The sequence below is a fragment of the Mesoplodon densirostris genome, chromosome 5 (assembly GCF_025265405.1).
Source record: "Mesoplodon densirostris isolate mMesDen1 chromosome 5, mMesDen1 primary haplotype, whole genome shotgun sequence".
Classification (NCBI taxonomy): domain Eukaryota; kingdom Metazoa; phylum Chordata; class Mammalia; order Artiodactyla; family Ziphiidae; genus Mesoplodon; species Mesoplodon densirostris.
Window position 1 is genome coordinate 116,513,398 of NC_082665.1, and position 21,197 is coordinate 116,534,594.

General features: G+C 49.6%; 1 protein-coding gene across 1 annotated transcript in view; it reads right to left on the reverse strand.

Moving 5' to 3' along the window:
* The window catches only part of XXYLT1 (xyloside xylosyltransferase 1), a 198,789-nt gene that overhangs the window by 18,470 nt on the left and 159,122 nt on the right, over positions 1-21,197 (reverse strand). The gene's annotated exons all lie outside the window — the stretch shown is intronic.

Sequence of the window (21,197 nt, forward strand, 5' to 3'; positions counted from 1 at the left end):
ACCACTGCAACAAAAAGAATAAAATATCTAGGAATAAACCTACCTAAGGAGACAAAAGACCTGTATGCAGAAAATTGTAAGACTGATGAAAGAAATTAAAGTTGATACAAATAGATGGAGAGATGTACCATGTTCTTGGATTGGAAGAATCAACATTGTGAAAATGACTCTACTACCCAGAGCAATCTACAGATTCAATGCAATCCCTATCAAACTACCACTGGCATTTTTTACAGAAGTAGAACAAAAAATTTCACAATTTGTATGGAAACACAAAAGACCCCGAATAGCCAAAGCAATCTTGAGAACGAAAAATGGAGCTGGAGAAATCAGGCTCCCTGACTTCAGACTATACTACGAAGCTACAGTAATCAAGACAGTATGGTACTGGCACAAAAACAGAAAGATAGATCAATGGAACAGGATAGAAAGCCCAGAGATAAACCCACGCACATATGGTCACCTTCTCTTTGATAAAGGAGGCAGGAATGTACAGTGGAGAAAGGAGAGCCTCTTCAATAACTGGTGCTGGGAAAACTGGACAGGGACATGTAAAAGTATGAGATTAGATCACTCCCTAACACCATACACAAAAATAAGCTCAAAATGGATTAAAGACCTAAATATAAGGCCAGAAACCACCAAACTCTTAGAGGAAAACATAGGCAGAACACTCTATGACATAAATCACAGCAAGATCCTTTTTGCCCCACCTCCTAGAGAAATGGAAATAAAGACAAAAATAAACACATGGGACCTAATGAAACTTAAAAGCTTCTGCACAGCAAAGGAAACCATAAACAAGACAAAAAGACAACCCTCAGAATGGGAGAAAATATTTGCAAATGAAGCAACTGGCAAAGGATTAATCTCCAAAATTTATAAGCAGCTCATGCAGCTCAATAACAAAAAACAGACAACCCAATCCAAAAATGGCCAGAAGACCCAAACAGACATTTCTCCAAAGAAGATATACAGATTGCCAACAAACACATGAAAGAATGCTCAACATCATTAATCATTAGAGAAATGCAAATCAAAATTACAATGAGATATCATCTCACACTGGTCAGAATGGCCATCATCAAAAAATCTACAAACAATAAATGCTGGAGAGGGTGTGGAGAAAATGGAACCCTCTTGCACTGTTGGTGGGAATGTAAATTGATACAGCCACTATGGAGAACAGTATGGAGGTTCCTTAAAAAACTACAAATAGAACTACCATATGACCCAGCAACCCCACTACTGGGCATATACCCTGAGAAAACCATCATTCAAAAAGAGTCATGTACCAAAATGTTCATTGCAGCTCTATTTACAATAGCCCGGAGATGGAAACAACCTAAGTGTCCATCATTGGATGAATGGATAAAGAAGATGTGGCACATATATATAATGGAATATTACTCAGCCATGAAAAGAAACGAAATTGAGTTATTTGTAGCGAGGTGGATGGACCTAGAGTCTGTCATACAGAGTGAAGTAAATCAGAAAGAGAAAGACAAATACCGTATGCTAACACATATATATGGAATATAAGAAAAAAAATGTCATGAAGAACCTAGGGGTAAGACAGGAATAAAGACACAAACCTACTAGAGAATGGACTTGAAGATATGGGGAGGGTGAAGGGTAAGCTGTGAGAAAGTGAGAGAGTTGCATGGACACATATACACTACCAAACGTAAAATAAATAGCTAGTGGGAAGCAGCCTCAGCACAGAGATGTCAGCTCGGTGCTTTGTGACCACCTGGATGGGTGGGATAGGGAGGGTGGGAGGGAGGGAGACGCAAGAGGGAGGAGATATGGGAACATATGTATATGTATAGCTGATTCACCTTGTTATAAAGCAGAAACTAACACACTATCGTAAAGCAATTGTACTCCAATAAAGATGTTAAAAAAAAAGTATGAACAAAAGAATAAGGGACTGTGAGATCAGATAGCAGAAATTTAAAAGAGGTGAATATTGACGAAGGTGGTGGAACAACAGTTCAGAAAGGCAGTTGGGAGACTGGCAGTTGCGCCCTGGACCCTGTGAGCTGGGGCCATGCGGGTCTTCACCCGGGGGAGCCAGGTCTCCTCCAGCGTGAGGACAGAGAAGGCAAGGGAGAAAAGGTGGTCCCTTGAGCTCTAGAATCCACACCTGTGATGAGATGTGGGTGTGACAAAGGTGAGCCATGAAGAGCCGCAGATGTAACCTGACCCAGTGGTGCCCACAGCCCTGTGGACAGTGCCCTTCCCAGCACTGGCTCTGGAAGAGCCCCTAGCTTCCAAGTAGCGGGGCTTGTACATCACTGCTAGGGAGCAGCTCAGATCTGGTGTGAGCCCTGGGACCAACCAGGAGACTGCAGGGCCTGCAGCCAGCAGGCTGGGCTGGTCACAACCCACGTGCAGGGGGCCCCAGCTCAGCTCCACAATCCTGCCCTTTCCCAGAAGTCGGGCTGAAGGAGGGACTTTCATCAGGGTGAAGACAAAGCCAGAGAGAGTCACCTTCAGAACCGGCTCACTGCTCCCAACAGCCCCGTGGCACTAGCGGACACGGGAGAGAAGTGCCCAGGACACATGCCGGGTGTTTTCCGGGGCAGTGAGCAGAGCGTAGGCGTGTGCAGTAAGGGTGATGGGGAGGACCACGGGTGGAATTTAACCTTGTGCCCGAATTAAGCTCAACACCAGTCCAGCCCGGTGTCCTTCACCCTGGTGTGGCTGAGCCGGGCACAAAGGCAACCGAGCTCCAGGAAAATGTGTTACTTCGCAAGCCCAGAAGCAGTCTGTGAGCTGTCCCACTTCATCTCAGCTGACCCCTGCCTTTGCCTGCCCCTGCTCGCTGTCCCACACATTGTGGCATGGGTCTCGGTCAAGGGTGAAACAAGTGATCGGCATGTTGACACAAACACTGGGGATCTCCTCTCACCTGTCAGGCACACGGCAAGGCACCGTGGGGGGACAGTGACCAGCCAGACACAGGCCCTGCCCCACAGGAGCCTATCACGGGCAGCAGCACTTCTCAGATGTCACCATGCCAGGGACTCACCTGGGATCTTGTTAAAATGCAGATTCTCATTCAGATGCTGCATTTCTGACAAGCTCCCAGGTAATGCTGATGCTGCTGGCCTGACGATCATACTCAGAGGGGAAAAGAAAGCTATTTTTAATAATTTTATAAAGAAATGAAAACCACATGAGTAGCAGTGATATTTTATCATGAAAATGGCCATGAAATAGGTGGCACGGCCACTTGCAAATTTTTATGCTAGTATTTGCTGAGCCTTCTCACGTTGCACAGTCCTGGGGGCCTGCTGGGGAGATGCTTCCTGGAAGCAGGGCGCTTATGGTGCCAGGAGGGAGGGCCCAGGTCTGCCGCCTTCCATCCCCAGGGATTAGCAGTCAGTCTGGGGTGGAGGGGGAGGCAGGTATGTATTAGCTGTCCACTGACTTGAAAAAAAGTGCCGGTGCATGACGGGGTTAAGAGGTTCTGAGGCAGACAGTCCGCGTTCACATCCTGGTGTGCTGCTCACTACCCTGCACAAGGTGCTAAAGTGCTTTGTGCTTCAGTCTTCCCATATGGAAGCAGGGTTGTTGTGAGGATTTTATGAGATAACGCAGGTACAACAATCCCATCAGACGAGATGATGGAAGCCAAAGACACACGTCACCTTCAGTGGGAAGCAGTGTGGATTCTCTGTGGCTCAGTTCCCACCCCTGCCCCATGGAGATGACCCCTGGAGTCTCTCCTCCAGCTTCCCCAGCACCAGAGGCCTCTGCCCTCATCAACTCCTTCTCACCCATATCCCTAAGTCTTCAGTAAATATCTGTTCAAAGCCTGGTACAGACCAAGCGCCACACCTGAAATAATGAGGAGGAGGAAGAGGAGCTGCCACCACTCAGCAGCCCTTACTCAGCTTTACATACATTCGCTCAATCCCTCACGACAACATCTAGTCAGTACGGATGAGGAAGTGAAGGCTCAGAGAGGTTAAGCAATGTGCTTATGGTCACACAGCCCTCCTGCGAGGCTAAGCCCAGAGGTGAGGCTGCGGGGGCAGGAGGAAGTGCCCTCCCTGCTTAGTGCTGCGCTCCCAGAGGGGCCCATGAAGGTGTGGAGCCTACAGGGTGGGCTCTCAATCTCCTGTGCTCTCACCAAGTTCAGAGCTGGAGTGAGAAAGAACTCAGAGAATGGGTTCTCAGGGGAGGTCTGGTTGGTGGAGCAGAAGACAGGACAGGGGATTCCACACACCAAAACTGGGGGCGGGGTTTGAATTTCGTCAGGCCAGTCCCAACCGTGGAGCAGGCTCTGTGAGGGTAGAAGGAAAGCAGGAGTGAGCCGGCGTGCTCCCTGCCCCAGGTGCACTTAGAGGCAGGAAGCCTGGTTCCAGTCGTGGCTCTGGCCCTGGAACCAAAATCCCGTAGGTGAAAAAACCTCTAGAGATCACCCAGGCACACAGAGAGTGGAAGCAACTTGCACAAGATCACCCAGCTGAGACATAACAGTTCACATGCCCGGGCACCACAAAGCTGCCTGAGGGCCCTCTCCCACACCAGCAAGACGGCAGCCTCAGCTTTTGTCTCATGCTTTTCCAGATTCGGACCAAGGAAAAACACACGCTTTTTTAGGGTCATAGTACATCAGTTCTTTCCCTAAAATACTTAGGTCAGCCCTTGCTGCCTGTTCTTCACTTGCCGTCATCTAGTAAGTTTAACCACCCAAGGATGCTCTCTGCAAACCCCCCACCCCTGCACACAATCCCAGGACCCCATCAGTCTTTGGAACCCAACCGCAGGGACCCATCCCAGAGGCCTAGAGTGTGCAGGAAACTGAGGACACAAAGGTGAATCACACAGAGACCTCTGTCCCGCAGGAACCATTGAGGACGCGACGAGTAGTCACCACACTGGGGACGGCTCACCTTGGCTCTTGGCAGGGAAGTCTCTCTGGCAATGCCGGAGATGGGCATCCTGCCAGCCAAAGGAGCTCAGGGTAAGAAAGGGAGGCCACAAAGGCAGCCACTCCCAAATTCTCTCAAAACACTGAAACCCTCCAGAGTCCATGCTTCATCTGTGTGGCCGCAATGTCTTCATGTGGACAAAGGGCCATCCCCATGAGACTTAAATTATTCAAGCATTCTAAATCCTCCTGCATGAGGTCAAGTAGGCAAAGAAACTATTGTCATTTGGAAGTTCAGGTTGAGAACAGAAGGAGGCTCAATGGGGTCCCTGCAGGATGGTTCAGAGAAGGGGTGTGTGCTCTGGAGAGAGAATATCTAGGTTTGCCCCCAAGGCTCCACCCCTTTCCAGCCTCTCTGCAAGGGACAGTGACTTGGGACCAGTGTCAGAGTCCCATCCCCAACCCTGGCCCTGCAGTGAAGTCAGAGAGAAAGGGAGCAGGCGTTCACCTCCCTGTGCCCCTCACATCCCAAGAGCCCTGCCCTGCCTGTGGGCTGTGGTGGGCGTTTATGAGCCACCATCTGTGTATGGTGACAAGCTGACAGAGTCCAGGACGGATGAAGGGAGACCACCCCCATCCTGGGCTCATTCTGACCATTCCCCCAGCGGCTGGCCCGGTTTAGTTCACGCTCTTGGGCCCCTCAGAGCCTCGCCCTTTGGGGGTGGTGACGGCACAACCAGTGTGCTCAGCACAGGAAAGAGGCCCTGGATGGCGGGCTGGGCCAGCCTCCTCCTTCACCCCGGGGCTGCCCGGAGGCAGCCATGCCTTCACCTCTGCCTTCTGTGCTGTGTGGGCCTCCTGCAACTCCGTGGTGGCCCAGATGCAGAAAGACTCTGGGGCTCTTTAAGCCTCTCCTCACACAAGGGCAGCATGGGGGCCGTGTGCAGGGCGGGGCGGGGCGGCAGCATTAGAGGTCATCTGTAAAGAGCACACCTGAGCCACACAGGCCTGGCCTCCAGCCCACCCAAACACCCAGCTTGTTCCTGGCCTGCCAGCGTCCCCTCACAGCTGGCTGCCCTCTGTGCCCCGAAGCCCCGCGGCTTGGCACTCCACTGCGCTGTCTTCGCTGTTTTCTCTCTTTCAAAGAAGGAAAGAAGAAATTCCACAAAACAAGCTGTCCTCCTGACAGGCCAGCTCAGATCGCAGTTGAGCTAGGCTGAATCAAAGAGCAACATTACCAGGGGGGTATCAGAACTGTCTGGCTCAGAAAATAAACAACTCCTCAAAGATGGCCTGGAATCTCGGCAGCTCCCCGTGCATGGGTTGCTGGGACTGAGGCCCCTCCTGGTCTCTAAACATGCCAGGGGGTCCAGCAGAGACCGCAGACCTGCAGTTCCATTCAACAAGCACAGGGATTCAGAGCAGGGGCTGTGGAGTCAGGCCTGGGCTGCAGTCTCAGGGCTGCCCTTTCCCAGAGGTAGGGCCTCCAGCCAGTTATTTAACTCTCTGAGTGTGGGCATCTGTAAACCTGAGAGAATGAGATCTCTTTGAGGCTTAAGTTGAAGTGCCAGGGGAGAGCCTGGCACATTTATTAATTGAAGAAATACTTACTGAAAACCTACTATGTGCTAGACACCATTCTAGGCCCTGGGATACAACAATAAACAGGAAAGACAACTATGATTCCTACCCTCGTGGAGCTTGGTGTCTGGGAATGATGCAGACCAGCCAACAGGCAATCACAATTCTGGGTGATAAGAGACAGGATGGCACAGCAATGGGGAGTTTTAAGACCCCCAAAGAGAGGCTCCTCACCCAGTCTTGAGGGGTTCAAGGAAGCCTTCCTGGAGAAACTGGTATGTGAACCCCGATGTGAAGACTCAGGCAGGTGAAGAGCAGAGGTGGGCCACAGCGCACCTGGCCTGGGGAACTGAGCGCAGTCCAGCCCGGCTGGACATGAGATGGGCGGCGGGCAGGGGCCAGACTAGGAAGGGTCCTGTGAGGAAGGTCAGGGAGGCTGACCTTGATGCCGAGGATAACAAAGGGTTAAAGCAAGGCAGCCTGTGTATGAGGAGGGTCGCCGGCTGGGCGAGGGATGGCCTGGAGAAGGCAGGGCTGAAAGCAGCCAGACAGCTGGGGGCTGCTGCAGTGACCCAGGGGAGCATGGCGGTGGTGTCGGGGCAGGAGGGAAGCGGAGGATTCAGGAGATGGTCAGCAGGTGCGGGACAGGACCTGAGGACTGACGGGTGGATAGAGGGACTGAGGGAGGGTAGGAGCTCTGAGCCCGGGTTTCTGTCCTGAGCACTCTGGGCGTGGCATAAATGGCAACAGCTACGTAACCGTGATCACCGACTGGCGCAGGGACACGGGCCAGGTCACTGCCCTGTCTGGGGCTCGTTCGCCCGCCTGTACAGCAAGGAGATGCACCCAGCTCAGACCTGTGTGTCTCTGTGCCACCCCCAACAACCGCCTGGGTGGCGGCACATGGTCACTCCTCCCGCCTTTGTGCACTTCTCCAAACACAGGACCAGGCCGGGAGGACGCGGACAAGGACCGCTGTGAGATGCTGGCCGGTGTGGCCCATTAAGTGCCGACTTCTTTGCAGAGGACGTAGAGCAAACCTGCCTTTCCCCTGCTCCTTTCGGACCACAGTCACCCTCACCTCGTCCAGGGCTGGTGAGCGTCCCCTGCTTCCCTGCCACATGGGGCCGATTTCCTAGGGAGATGTTCTCCCCTCCAATCTGGAAGCATGCCCCTTAGCTGCCTCCTCGGATCTGAGCTGCTCAAGTCTCTTCTCCATGCCTTCTAGATGGATCACCGGAATCTCTGCCGAGCCTGGGGGCTCCCTCTAACGGCAGAGAAGGATGGGAACTACCCTGGCCCTCTGTCCCCACCCAGCTCTCTACTCGGGTGCCCACAGGCACGCCTGGGGCTCCTGGGGCTGGAAGAGTGCTGTGGAGAGGAACTGCAGCCCCACAGCACCCAGGGCCTGGGACTTCTCAGCTCTCTCTGCGGTGGAGGGCCGGGGCCTAGCCTGAACCAGAACCGCCAACTGGGATTTGAGTGCACATGAAGAGGAGAATTTAAAAAAGATCAAAATTGGCCTTAAAATTAGACGCTAGTCCAAGCCACTACCTGCGGAGAGTGATTAGAATCCTCTGCAACGACAGCAGGCTGCCGGACACCACTCCTGGAGCTGTTCTTCTGGAATTCTCTGGCTGTTCAGGGGGCAGCTCTTCCTCCCCCAGGGCTCCTGGCCGCCCTCTCCCTGCCTTTCTCCCCATGGCCGTTCAGGCTGCCCAGTTGCTGACTGAAGAAGAAGCGTCCTGACTAGAACCACAGCCAAAAGAATCAGGTGCTTATTTTCACCCCTGCACCCCGGGGGGCCTTCATCCTGAAAATTCTGGTACCGCCAAGGGTCAGGGGGGTGCTGAGCTGCTCTGCTTTCCGCCCTGTGTGGAACCTGCAGGGCCGTCTTGCTGGGGAGGCCCCAAGTTCCCAACTAGTTCCCAGCCTGAGAAAAAGCAAGAAGAAACCTGGGCTGCGGACATACCTTGGGAAGGAGGCAAAGAAGACAAGGAATGAACCCACGCAGCAGAGCCGGGCCAGGCCCCACGGCGCCCAGCGCCAGCACCCTGCCCACACCTGCACCATACCACGGGTGGGCCTGCATCTTCAACACTCCCCTTCCCTGCCAGACCCTCCTCCTTTCCCCTCCCCAGAGCCACCTGGCTCCTCGCCCAAGACCTAGACATCTGCCCACACGCACAGAGCCCACAGGGGCCCAACCAGGTCTCCTGCCATTCATTCCACCCAGACACATGTGCGCAGGGCTGCTGACACAGGATGCTCCCCCTCCTCGCTCAGAGCCGGACTCCTCGTGGGATCTCAGGAAACGTTTACCAAACGAAGCCCTTCTAGCTTCCGCCCTCCTCCTCAGAGGCCGTCCAGGCGCAGATGTCTCACGGAGCCGGCTCCGAGTTGCCCGCCTCTCCCAGCAGCCCCCGTCTCCAGATGCAGATGCTTGGGGCCACGAGACCTGTGAAGGTGCCGATTCTTCCCTCTTCATGCCGTCTGCTCGTCCACACGGGCAGGAACCACGAGGCTGCACGGTCAGGGGCCCCTCTCGCATGGGCTGGGCAGGTATTTGCTGATGCCATTCTGAGCAGGCAGTGCCGCCTCTCCTCCGTGTCACTCCCGTGTGACTCGGCTCAAGTCTACCCCTAGGAAGGTTTTCTCAGCTAAGTCCGCTCTTCCTCTTCCCGGCTCAGGCTCCTCTTCCCTAAGAGCTGTGTGGTGAATGGCACGGCTGTGCAAACCTTACTGTGCACACAAAATGTCTGTTGGAGATCCAGTTAAATGTAGCTGGGGTTCAGCAGGTGAGAGGAGTGGGATCCTGCATTTCTGACAAGCTCCCAGGTGATGCTGCTGTGGCCCACAGGCAACACTTTGGGGAGTGAGAAAGTAGAGGAAAGAGCCTTGGGATGTCTGCAATGTTCCTGCATTACATGAGGTAATGCAGAACCGAGAGCCCCTGAAGCTGCGGGTGCCCACAAATGCAAGTTCTTTTCCTTTTGCTTCAGTTTTCTCCCCATAATGGTAGGAACGACAGACCTCGCGAGAGGTATTGCCAGAGGATTAAATGAAATAACATCTGAAGACCGTGGTGCACAGCAGGTGACAGATGATGAGAGTTCTCCCTCCTTTCCTTCTGCTGTTAGTCCTGTGTCTGGCACATAACCTGTGTCCCATATGATCAGGGAGGGGGCTGGGAGGGCCCGAAGGCCTGTCTCTTAGACTAAGGGTCTCCACATCCAGCTCTGAGTGCCTGTGCGTGTGGTACTGGAGAAGTGGGTTGTTCAGGTCATGCTGAAGGGTGATTCCTCAAGTGATTTTGTTACTTGGATACATGTGCATGAGCAAGAACGCCTGCTAACACGTGGGAGGGGTCATACAGAGCAAGGACCTACAGATGGCAGCCAGCCTGGAGGGCCCTGGGTAAGGCCCCAAGCCCTGCCGTCTCTTGGTCGGGGCAGCGACCACTGGGGAGGACCGTGCGTCCCCACTTAGTCTGATTCTCACTGAAGGTCAGCAGCTCAATAGAAGAAAGGTAGGTGCTTTTAGAATCTGCATTAACCAGTCTGGCTGGGGAAAGGACCATTCATCAGAACCCCTCCTTTTTCCTGGCCTATGGTTACTCAAGCTGCTTCAGAGATCTTGCTTGTTTCCAGGGAAAGGCTAGGGGCTCAGGGAACCAAGCTCAATATGTGATATATAGCAGTGTTGCTTCTAAGGCTTAAGGCAAACGCAAGAGGAGAAATTAGACTGATGGCCAATTCATCTTCAGTAAGCATTTACTGACAGCCAGTCTGCATCGTAGCCTCCCCTGCCCCCCACACATATACTTAATCTTTTCTGATTAAGATCAAAAGCAAACCCCTTTGATCTTAATCAGAAAATTATGCTGTTTCAGCTCATACAACTCAATATCAAAAGAACAAACAACCCGATCGAAAATGGGCAGAAGACCTAAATAGACATTTGTCCAAAGAAGACATGCAAATAGCCAACAGGCACTTGAAAAGATACTCAGCATTGCTAATTATTAGAGAACTGCAAATCAAAACCACAATGAAACATCACCTCACACCGGTCAGAATGGCTATCATCAAAAAGTCTACAAATAATAAATGCTGGAGAGGCTGTGGAGAAAAGGGAATCCTCCTACACTGTTGGTAGGAATGTAATTTCGTACAACCACTATGGAGAATAGTATGGAGGTTCCTTAAAAAACTAAAAATAAAGCTACCATATAATCCTGCAATCCCACTCCTGGGTATATATGTGGAAAAGATGAAAAGTCTAATTTGAAGAGATATATGCACCCCAATGTTCATAACAGCATTATTTACAATAGCCAAGACATGGAAACAACCCAAATGTCCATCAACAGATGACTGGCTTAAGAAGATGTGGTGCATATGCACAATGGAATACCACTCAGCCATTAAAAGATGAAATATTGCCATTTGCAACAACATGGATGGACCTAGATAATATCATATTAAGTGAAGTCAGTCAGACAGAAAAAGACAAATATTGTAGATATCACGTATATGTGGAATCTAAAAAATAATACCAATGAATCTATAAACAAAACAGAAAGTGACTCACAGACATAGAAAACAAACTTATGTTTACCAAAAGGGAAAGGGTGGGAAACAGGGATAAATTAGGAGTATGGGATTAACAGATACAAACTACTATGCATAAAATGGATAGGCAACAGGGATTTACTGTATAGCACAGGGAGCTATATTCAATATCTTGTAATATAACCTATAATGGAAAATAATCTGAAAAATACATATATATAAATGAATCACTTTGCTGTATACCTGAAACTAACATGATATTGTAAATCAACTATACTTTAATTTTAAAAAAATAATGCTGTTTCATCATACTTGTAGAGGGTACCTGCTGAGGGTACATACTTGTAGGGGGATCCCTCTGAAATGGTACCAGCCCACATCCAGTGCAGAGGGACACATGTGGCCAGAGAGGGAGCACTGAAAGTGATGGTAGTGCAAACACAGAGGTCAAGGGCTCTGAGTAGGAGAGATGACATGTGAGCCCCAGAAACCATGCTCTGTTCCCAGAGTGCATCCCTAATATACATACACACACGTGCACATGCACACACATACACAGACGTATTTCCTCTGCCTTCGGGAAGCTGAGGTTCAACTTCCCAGCTAGTTCTGAGTTCTGCTTTCTTCAGAAAGAGGTACAAATTTGCCAGGAGGCCATTCCTTCTCCAGCCCCAGCCCTTCTCCATGCCCTGATAACATTTCACACAGCTACTTAACAAGCAGGGTTAAGGTTTCTTTTAACTGGCTATTAAAATCAGAGCACAGAGACAAGTTTTGTAAAGCTTGGTTTCCACAGAGGATAAAGAGACAAGTTTTGTAAAGCTTGGTTTCCACAGAGGATAACTTTTCTTCTGTGGGTTTAAAAAAATGAGAATCTTGATTGAAACTGTAGGCAGCCACATAAACAGTAAAGCCCACTCAGTCTTCCAAATGCAGACAGAACGTGAGGATCTTTTCCCTGAGGTTAAAAGGAATGCAAATTCATATGCTTTGTTTCCAAATTTTTTAAAAAGGTGAAAATGCTAGTAAGACTGCTGTGAACTCAGATGACACCTCCAAGTGCAGGCTGTACTGATTTTTACCTGGCCACACTCCTAAGGAAGACCTTCCCTTGGCATCCAGCTTCTGAGGCTTCCTCTTTCTCTGTTCTTGTCTTCAAAAGAACAGGAAATGCCAGCAGGTTTGTTTTTCTCTGCCCCCGGGGTGCTCCAGTCCCTTTTATCAGAACAGTGGCAACTTCAAGTTAGAGGCAACCCCTGGGACTAGTTTCAGAGCTGAGCTGGTTTTGTTGTAAAAATACATACATACATATGCTCACATGCACGCGTGCCTGCGCGCGCACACACACACGCACGCATATATACTGGTAGCTGACATTTACTAAATGCTTATTACATGCCAGCCACTTTAAAAACAACTTACATGACTTATTTCATCCTCACAACTTTGTGACGTAGGTTACAACAATGGCAATGATAATGGCAAACACTTATAAAGCAGCACGTGTCAGCACAGGTAAGCACATTCTAAGTGCTTCACATACTTGATGCATTCATTTACTCTTCACAAGCTTGTAATAAGGTAGGCGCTATTATTATCCTCACTTTATAGGTGAGGAACCTGAGGCTTACAGAGGTTGAGAAATTTAGCCGAAGCCACTCACCTAATAAGTGGTGAAGCCTGGGTTCAAACACAGGCAGCCGGGCCCCAGCACCCCTCTAACAATTCCATCCTCACCGCCCCTCAGTGAACAGGAGCGTCCTGGGATCATTCCATCTAGACAGGCACAGCCCCGAGCATCTACTCTGTGCAGTCCTGCTGCTCCCTCCAGGGGCTCCTTGTTCAGCAAGGGAGTGCGGGTGTATTAAAGACCTTTACACATAGAGCCTCACACAGAGCAGTCAGCTGGGCTGAAAGACCTCTTCAAACCAAATGTTCCAGACAGAGAAAGATCAGACTAGTGGAGGGGAATCAAGAAAGTCCCATGGAAAAAGAGATAAGCAACAAGGATATACTGTATATCCTTGTTTTGTTTTGTTTTTAATTCATATATATATTTTAAAATCAAACACAATTAAACAGAATATGGTTTAAGTACATGAATACTTCACTTTAGAAGAATAACAGAGGTGGTACATAGTACCAAAAACTCATACACAGCCTTTCCACTTCTTCTGTTGATGAAACAGTGTGTGTCTATACAATCAAATATTGCGGTGGAGTAAATTCTCTATTCATTCAAGACTTTCTCAAAGACAGAGGTGATTAATAATTATACATTCATATGTACATATATATACACAGAGGATTATAGCCACTATCTTCTAATAACCTATAATGGAGTATAATCAGCAAAAATACTAAATCGCTATGCTGTACACCTGAAACTAAATAATATAATCTTGTAAATCAACTATAATTAATTTAAAAACAAAGAAAGAAAGGCCCATGGAGAGTACAGCCTCAGCAGTGAATGAGGAGGAAGGATTGACAGAGGCCCGGTGTTGGGGGTGGAGGGGTGAGTGCTCCAGGGGCCTGGAGGCGACAGAGTGGCGGAGGAGACAAATATTGTGAGTCCACGCGTATGAACCACCTACAACAGGTAAATTCACAGGCACAGAAAGGAGACTAGAGGGTACTAGAGGCGGAGGGCGGGGGGATACGGAGCTATTGCTTAACAGGTACAGAGCTTCTGTTTGGGGGTTATGAAGATAATTCGGAAATAGTGATGATGGTTGCACAACACTGTGAATGGAATTAATGCCAATGATGGAACACTTAAAAACAGTTACAATGGCAAATTTTATGTTATATATATTTTAACACACACACACACACACACACGAGCTGAGGAGCAGCAGCCAGTGGGCCCAGACTGTCAAGGTCCCGGGAACCACCACATCACTGCGCTGCCCTGCTGCTGAGCCCAGGTGCCAGGGCTACCATTCCTTCCCTTCGGGATCTGAGAGCTGGAGCCCTGGTGCCCGGCGATAGAATCCGACGGCCTGACAGCCTTGCTCTTTGCCTGCGTCCCTAAGGCCAGCTGCTCACTGGACCCCACCCGGGGCCTCTCTGCCCTCAGGCTGCCAGTCTCCAAGCCGCCTCAAGGCCCTCGGTCCCGCAGGGCTGTGGCTTTCCTTTTCTCACTGCTTCAAGTTCTGCAATCACAATCTGTTTTCCAAAGCCGTGGCAGAGGCAGACTGTAATTAACGTGGAATGTTCCGAGGGAGCCGAGGACATGTGGGACAGAGGTCAGGCTCTCAAACAACAACGTTTTCTGCTGCAAGAGGACTGTTTTCTCCTCTCCTTCTCCCTTCCCGGGATGTCAAAACAATAAACCTCTGGGAGACAAAGAAATAAACCTGTCCTGCTTCACGCGTACAAAGCAGGCCCTGGTGCAGGTGTGGGGACCCGCATTCGGGGCGACAGTTGGACAGACGGTGTTCTGCCTCACTCACCACCTGGGCCTCCTGACCACAGAGACACACCTACAAACATACACCATCGAAGCTCCCATCAACCCAGCAAGGCCCTAGGGGGCCTGCACTGTCAGTCTGCATGCAGTCAAGTCACTAGAAGCAAAGTCCACTTTTTAAAATATAATAAACGAGTTCATAAGCCCCTTTTCCTGTGAAAGTGAGCAAAGACGGAACTATTGAATAGAGAAATAAATGCACTAACTGTATTTGAAATCCTGTTCAGTATAGAGGTTCTTGAGAAAAGTTTCTGTTTTTCAAGTGTAGCTTTGGTGATATTGGGATCTGTTTATTGCCGGGCACAAAAAGGAGAGGGAAGAAAAAAAAGTCTCACTTATCTATACTTTAAAAAAAAGGAAGCCAGATTAAATAAAGTACCATAAGTAATTCTCCAGAAGAAAAGTTTGGTGGAATCTGGAATTTCTAACTCCTATATAAAATCTTCCAAGAGCCTGCCTTTGAAATGAATCTTTGCCACTGCTTCATATCACTGCTATAGGACTGCTCACAACAAGTGGTCCAGCCATGTCCGTCCCCCTCTCCCCCCGTGGCCTGTGGACCTCTGACAGACAGGTGGACAGGGCTAGTTTCCTATTCATCTCTGAATCTCTGGTCTGCAACTAGCTTGGGATCTTGCTCAGAAAGTGTGGCCTATACCCATACATGGAAGTGAGTTACAACTCAGCATTTTGACTGCCAAAAGAACAAGATGTCATGATTTAGCTAGGATGGCGTCGGGGTTCGACCCCTCTGGCAGAAGGCAGATGTCTACAGAGTCTTCTGTGCTGACCCGGGGTGACGTCATGCTCCTCACTGCCTTTGGAATTAACTGCAACTCCTTAGCACAAACACGAGACCCCCACGACCCAGCCCCTGCCTGTGTCTGACCATATCCTCGGCTGCCCCCCAGCCCTGCCCCTTGTGCTCATCCAGTCCGGAGCAGCTGGAGTCCCTGCACGTGCCACCTGCCAAGGCCTCTGTGCTGCTGCTCGTCTCGGCCGCAGTGTCCTTATCCCTCCTCTTCATTAAATCCCAGCTCAGAGGCCACAGCCTCTGGGTAGTTCCTTCCTCCGGGCCTTGGACACGTCTGTGGTTACGGTGTCTGTAATCATCCTGTGTGCCTCTCTGACCTATCAAGCTGTGAGTTCTTGGAGGACAGGGCCTGTGTCTCTTTACATCTGAATCCCTGCTGCCTAGCCCAGTGCCTGGCAGGAAGTAGGGACTCAGTCTATATCTATTAAAGTGAATTTTTCTAGACAGGCACACTCTTACCACCAAATAGTAAGGACAAAACATGCCTTTTCCGCAATGGCTAGACTCCACATTGTGACCACCCAGTCAAGGCCGTGGCCAGTGTCTGTGAAGGGCTTTGGGAGCAACTGAAGCCACACCCAGACTCAGTGGGGTAGCCACAGAGCACTTCACAGCATAAGATAGTGAGGCCGCAACCAATAAATAGCTCATTAGCTTCAGAGCCTGCTGGGCCACTTACCAGGGCCGTGCTACCCTTTTAGAGCCTGGACATGCACCACCAGACTGAACGTAATCTACTTATTAAATTTACAGCACAGAATAAACACCGTACCCCCAGTGCTGCCCTCATTCAAGCTGCTCAAATCACACTGGGAAAAACCCACAGTGTCTCCCTGGCAGGTTAGCACCAACACTCCCAGGGCATCGCCATGGTGAAACTGGTAAACACACCCCCTTTTGCAAAACCTCTCCCTTCCCTCTTATTAATTTTTCTAGAAATGTATACAACTTTCATCTGCTTTAAGTAAATGTTTGCAAACGTTAATTAGCCCCAGGGATACTCCCTTTGTACACCATACATTTCAGTGAGATTTGGGCAAAATATGGTGGTCATACATGTATCTCTGATTAGCATATGTTTTGAATGAAAATGAGAGCACCTGGCCCTTAATTAAGATGAAATATATGAAATTGGGATGTGTCAGAAAACATGCCTGCAGGTCTGGTTCTGATCCTACATTTTTCGAACAGTGAAGTTAGACTGAATGTTTTCTGATTTGGCTACTTTTTACATCTCTAAGGAATGAAAAGCCAGTACCTGATGGGGACAACGGGGGCTAAAGCTAGTGACCATCAGTGCTCCAGGCAGCAGATGGAAGGTGAGGCTTAGAATCTTACACGGAAATGGCGATTTGCTCAGGACAAGAGACTGGGATTTGGGGCCATGAGGGTGGACCTCGTTTCTCAATGCCAGCCATCCGGTGGTTTGGTTGCAAGAAAGGCAATTCCACCCAGCAGCCTATATTCATCATTTCTGGAGTAGTAAGGCATACACGCTGTCAGGGCCCAAAGAGAATCAATCTAGGTAAGGCGAGAGAGGGGTTAGATTTTAAAAGGAAAATGTTCTTTGCCTTTCAAAGCCTTTCAAGGGTTACTGACATTCACCATCTCTGTGCTTTTACCTACTCAGATAAATGAGGGAAGAGGCGATGCTCTGTGATACCTCTGGAATCCATCAAGGGGTAAGTTGCTAGGCAAGACTGTGATTCAGGGCTTGGGCCACTAGAATAAAAACTAAGAGAAACGATGCAGTCCTGTCAAGTAGCCAATCTGAATGGCATCCTTTGACCTCATGGAATAAAAGAGAGCCCCTGTACTATCTCAGAAGAAAACAGGAGCAGGGGTCATGTCTCTGACTGCTGAGCAGGGCCAGCACAGGCCGACGGTACCCCTTTTCCTGCCAAGCTGTGTGTTCAGACACGGCCATCCAACAAGGGTACAGAAATACCACACTCTAAAGGCATATAGCTTCAAGTCTGTTGTTTGGAATTCTGAACACGACTTCCTATAAAAACTATCTCCTCATGGTGTTTGGGCTCCTTCTTATACACAAAACACAGAATGACCTAGAGTTTAGAATGGGAGGACCAATGGTGAAGGGAAAAGGGGCATTCATGGCCATGAAACTGACTGGTCAGCAGGGGCACTCTGGGGCCACATTCCCATAATGATGGCCAGGAGGGATCCACGTGTGTGTGCGCATGTGTGTGTTTTGTGGGAGAGCACGTCTGTGAGAGAAACATGGGGCTCCAGAAACAGAAACAGAAGCTCAGGTAAGGAACTGAAAGACAAGGAGAAGTACCAAGCAGAGGTGAGGATTCTGAGTCCCAGTAACTCCTCGGTTGAGGTCTTTCTCTCTAAAAGGACTCACTTCCCAGGTGGGAACAAAGGTGAGCTGTTTCACTGAGGCCAGGAGGGGGGAGTGGGGGCTGCAAAAGACTCCCGCTATTTGCTGGACCAGGATGCCCATAACTCAGCTGTTCGCTATGATTAAGGAACATTATGCAGGGCCACGTGTTCACCGAGCAGGGTCAAGACCTCCAGCGCCCACAGGGCCAGACGGTGACGTGAGCGAGCGAGGCTGGGGCAGCGTGTGTGGTGGAGGTGCTGGGGAGGGCTGGAGAGTATGGGCCATCAACACAGCCGCCACGCCTCAGTCCTGGCCATGGGACCTGGAGAGAAGGCACACACAGGACTGTCCTGCCTTCTGAGTTTTAAATAAAAGTATAAAATATCCTGATTTTAAATGGTGGCAACTAATACATATTAAGAAAAAAATGCCACAGGAAAAAAAAAAAAAACACTCTTCTGCCTGGTTTGTGGGATACTAGTTTGCAGCCCCTTTCCCAGTGCCTATAGTCAGAATAAACTGTTTGGTTCTTCGGTTCCCAAAGCTAGTTACAGACCAGAATCACTTAGGGTGTAGGTCCAAAAAGCAGATTTAGAGACCCACCCTAGACCAACTGAATCCGAATCCCTCTGGGAGAAACCTAGGAACATGTATCTTGAGGTTGTGATTATGATGTGGCCCCACTGACTGTGAGGAACCCCTGACACGTTCGTGTTACTTTCCTTGGCTTCATGGGTGTAACCAAACCCTCACTTTTGTCTCATACCTCTAGCTCATAATGAGAAAATAATATTATAAGATAATAAAATGACAACACCACAAAAAATACTGACCAAGGCTTCTAAAATTTCTCTCCAGGGAAAGGACAGAGGCCAGCGTATGGGAGACCTGGGACACAGCTGTTGCCGACTGTGTAAAATTGTGTCTTCTCTAAAAGCTTTATAATACTTTAATATTCTACTCTATAATATACCCATATATATTTTAATATACCAATTTTCCCCCTACCAAATCTTTGAGAAAAACTGACTCTGGAGGAAGATGCAGTACATTTATCCTGAATTCCCCCAGCACAAGTGTCCCAGGATATTTACCAAAGTTTGAGAAGCACACACATATCTAGATCCATACTATTTAATTTAATCTAGGCCCACTGGCAAAAATGCCACATGAAGTCCACAGGTGGGAGGCTACATGCAAAATTATTTGGCTTCTATTAAGACTTCTATTTAAATTTCTGCTCCAAAAAAAGGCATGTGTGTGTGTTAGAAATGTGTTAGATGGGGGAGAAAATGATGACATAATAACAAGAAATCATCCTTCAACAACATACAGCTTTCAAAGGTTAATGGCTTAAGAGTGGTTTATTTACATTTTTTTTTTAATAAAAAGAAGCAGTCAAAGGAAATTAAGTGCTTAAACTGCTCTAAAGGCCCTGCTCATCTGGGCAGCGAGGGGCACTTTTGGAGGATTTGCTCACTGTGCGGCTTTGTGGTGTGGGCAGCTCAGACTCCTTCGGAAATAACAATCCATCCCGGAAGCTCCAGCCACGTGTATACACCTCCTGTCTACACACAGGCCCCAGAGCAATGGCCTGCAGACCTGTTTCAGCCACCCACTGGGGTCAGAGGGACCTGAGTGCTATCTACAGGCAGCAGAGCCCCTGCAGGCATTCTGCCATTGTCTGCATTGTGAGGCTGCAAGGAAACCAAGGTATTCCTGCTGGGCTTAACTTTTCCTTTCTTGGTGACATCGCCAACCGCCACCAGCATTTAAAGTCACACCTCCTGTTTTCCTACTTTCTCTTACCCTAATACCATTACTTCTTAGTAAGCTTAAAGCTAGGTTCCCTGGAGTTATTACATTTTAGTAAGTGTGAGAATTCCTGATTAATTTCGGGCAGCATTTCACTGCTGTGTAGCACTTAACTATTGATCTGAATGCCCCAGGTGTTGATTCCTATGGAAAAGATGCTTTAAATTGAATGTGGGCTCTTTATGTCACAGTGCCCAACTTGTTGTCATGAATAAAGTGATAATCACAAAATCAATAAAGTTACTTCATATTATTACACTAAGGAAAGTGATAAAAGCTCTTTGTGGAAGCCAAATATACACCGTCACGCCCTCAGTCACTAATGTTCACGATGGAGAGATGCTCTGGCTTTATTCTCACCCTCACCCCACCCCCAAGAAAGTTCTGCCCCAGCTGGGACCCAAACGCACCTTCTCTCACGGGATCAGCCACTTCCTCTCTGGGAGCCTCAAAATGGTGTCTAAGTCCCCTCAGCTGGAACGTTCCAGAGCTCAGTGCTTCTAAGCTGTTGTGAGGGAGGAGCCTCGAGAAGGTTCTCCCACCTGCATGCAGCCCCGGGAGTGGCACAGGTGAGACCCCTGCTGGCGAGGCGTGACCCTGCACCCACACGGAGGGGAGGGGGGCCTCCCAGCAAAGAAGCTCTGAGGGTGCCGCATGCTCTTTCCAGCTTTCTTTCACCGCTGTCTCCTCTGACTCAGGATATAATCCACTCCCCCTCCTATACCGACACACTGGACAGCCCACTCCCCAGACAGGCGACAGAACCCGACCGTCAGCACTTACCCCTCCTGGGCCTCAGCTGAATTCCCAGACCACCCCCGTAGAAGGACGGGGGCGCGGAGGGGAGAACACACTTGGAGCCCCGGATATCTGGCCAGGGTGCCCACACATGACAGACAAACTGCCTGCTCCCGATGGTAATAAAATCAGGGGCTCCTCCGAGTCTTCTTCTGTTGCTAACAGAATTAGAAAATAAAAATAAATCCCAAACACACAGAGGCACGCCGCCTCTGCCTTGTGGAGAGAGAACATTTGTTCTGTTCTGCCTAGAACGACCTTCCACCTTCCGATGACAGCTTCCCTTCAACGATTAAAAGCTGCCTCCAAACCCCTTTCAAAAAGAAGCAAGGGGGCCACAAGGTGCCAGGGGGCAAAATTGACAACAGCAATCTGTACTCTCCCCACCGTTAACCCCTTCCCAGTGTTTCCCACTTGGAGTGGATCTGATGATCAAGCTCGGTCAGGGCTTTAACCCTCCGGGCCTCAGGAGGCAGGCGCGGTGGAGAAGGCCACCTCACACCTTAAAGGGACACGTCGCCCTCCAGCCACGGCCTCCTGGGCAGCAGGACCCTTCTTCCACGCCGGCTGCCTGACACGACACAACAAACAAAAACAGTCCTGTCGCGGTGACACAGCTCTAACGCCATTCAGCTCTCACAAAATCGAGCTCTGTCCCATTTGAAGTATGGTGACAACATCCCTCCCCCACTGACCCGGCTTCAGCAGCCCTCTGTCCTCACCCCGCCCGCACGGGGGAGCCGAGCCTCTCATCTCACCGGCCTGCAGGGGGCGCCCTGGGTCGCCGGCTCGGACTTCCAGTTCTGGGCCGCATCAACCACAGCCTAACGCCCCTCCCCCCCACTCTTGTTTTTTCTTTACTAAATATAACTGCATATTCAACCAACCAGGCATAAACATTA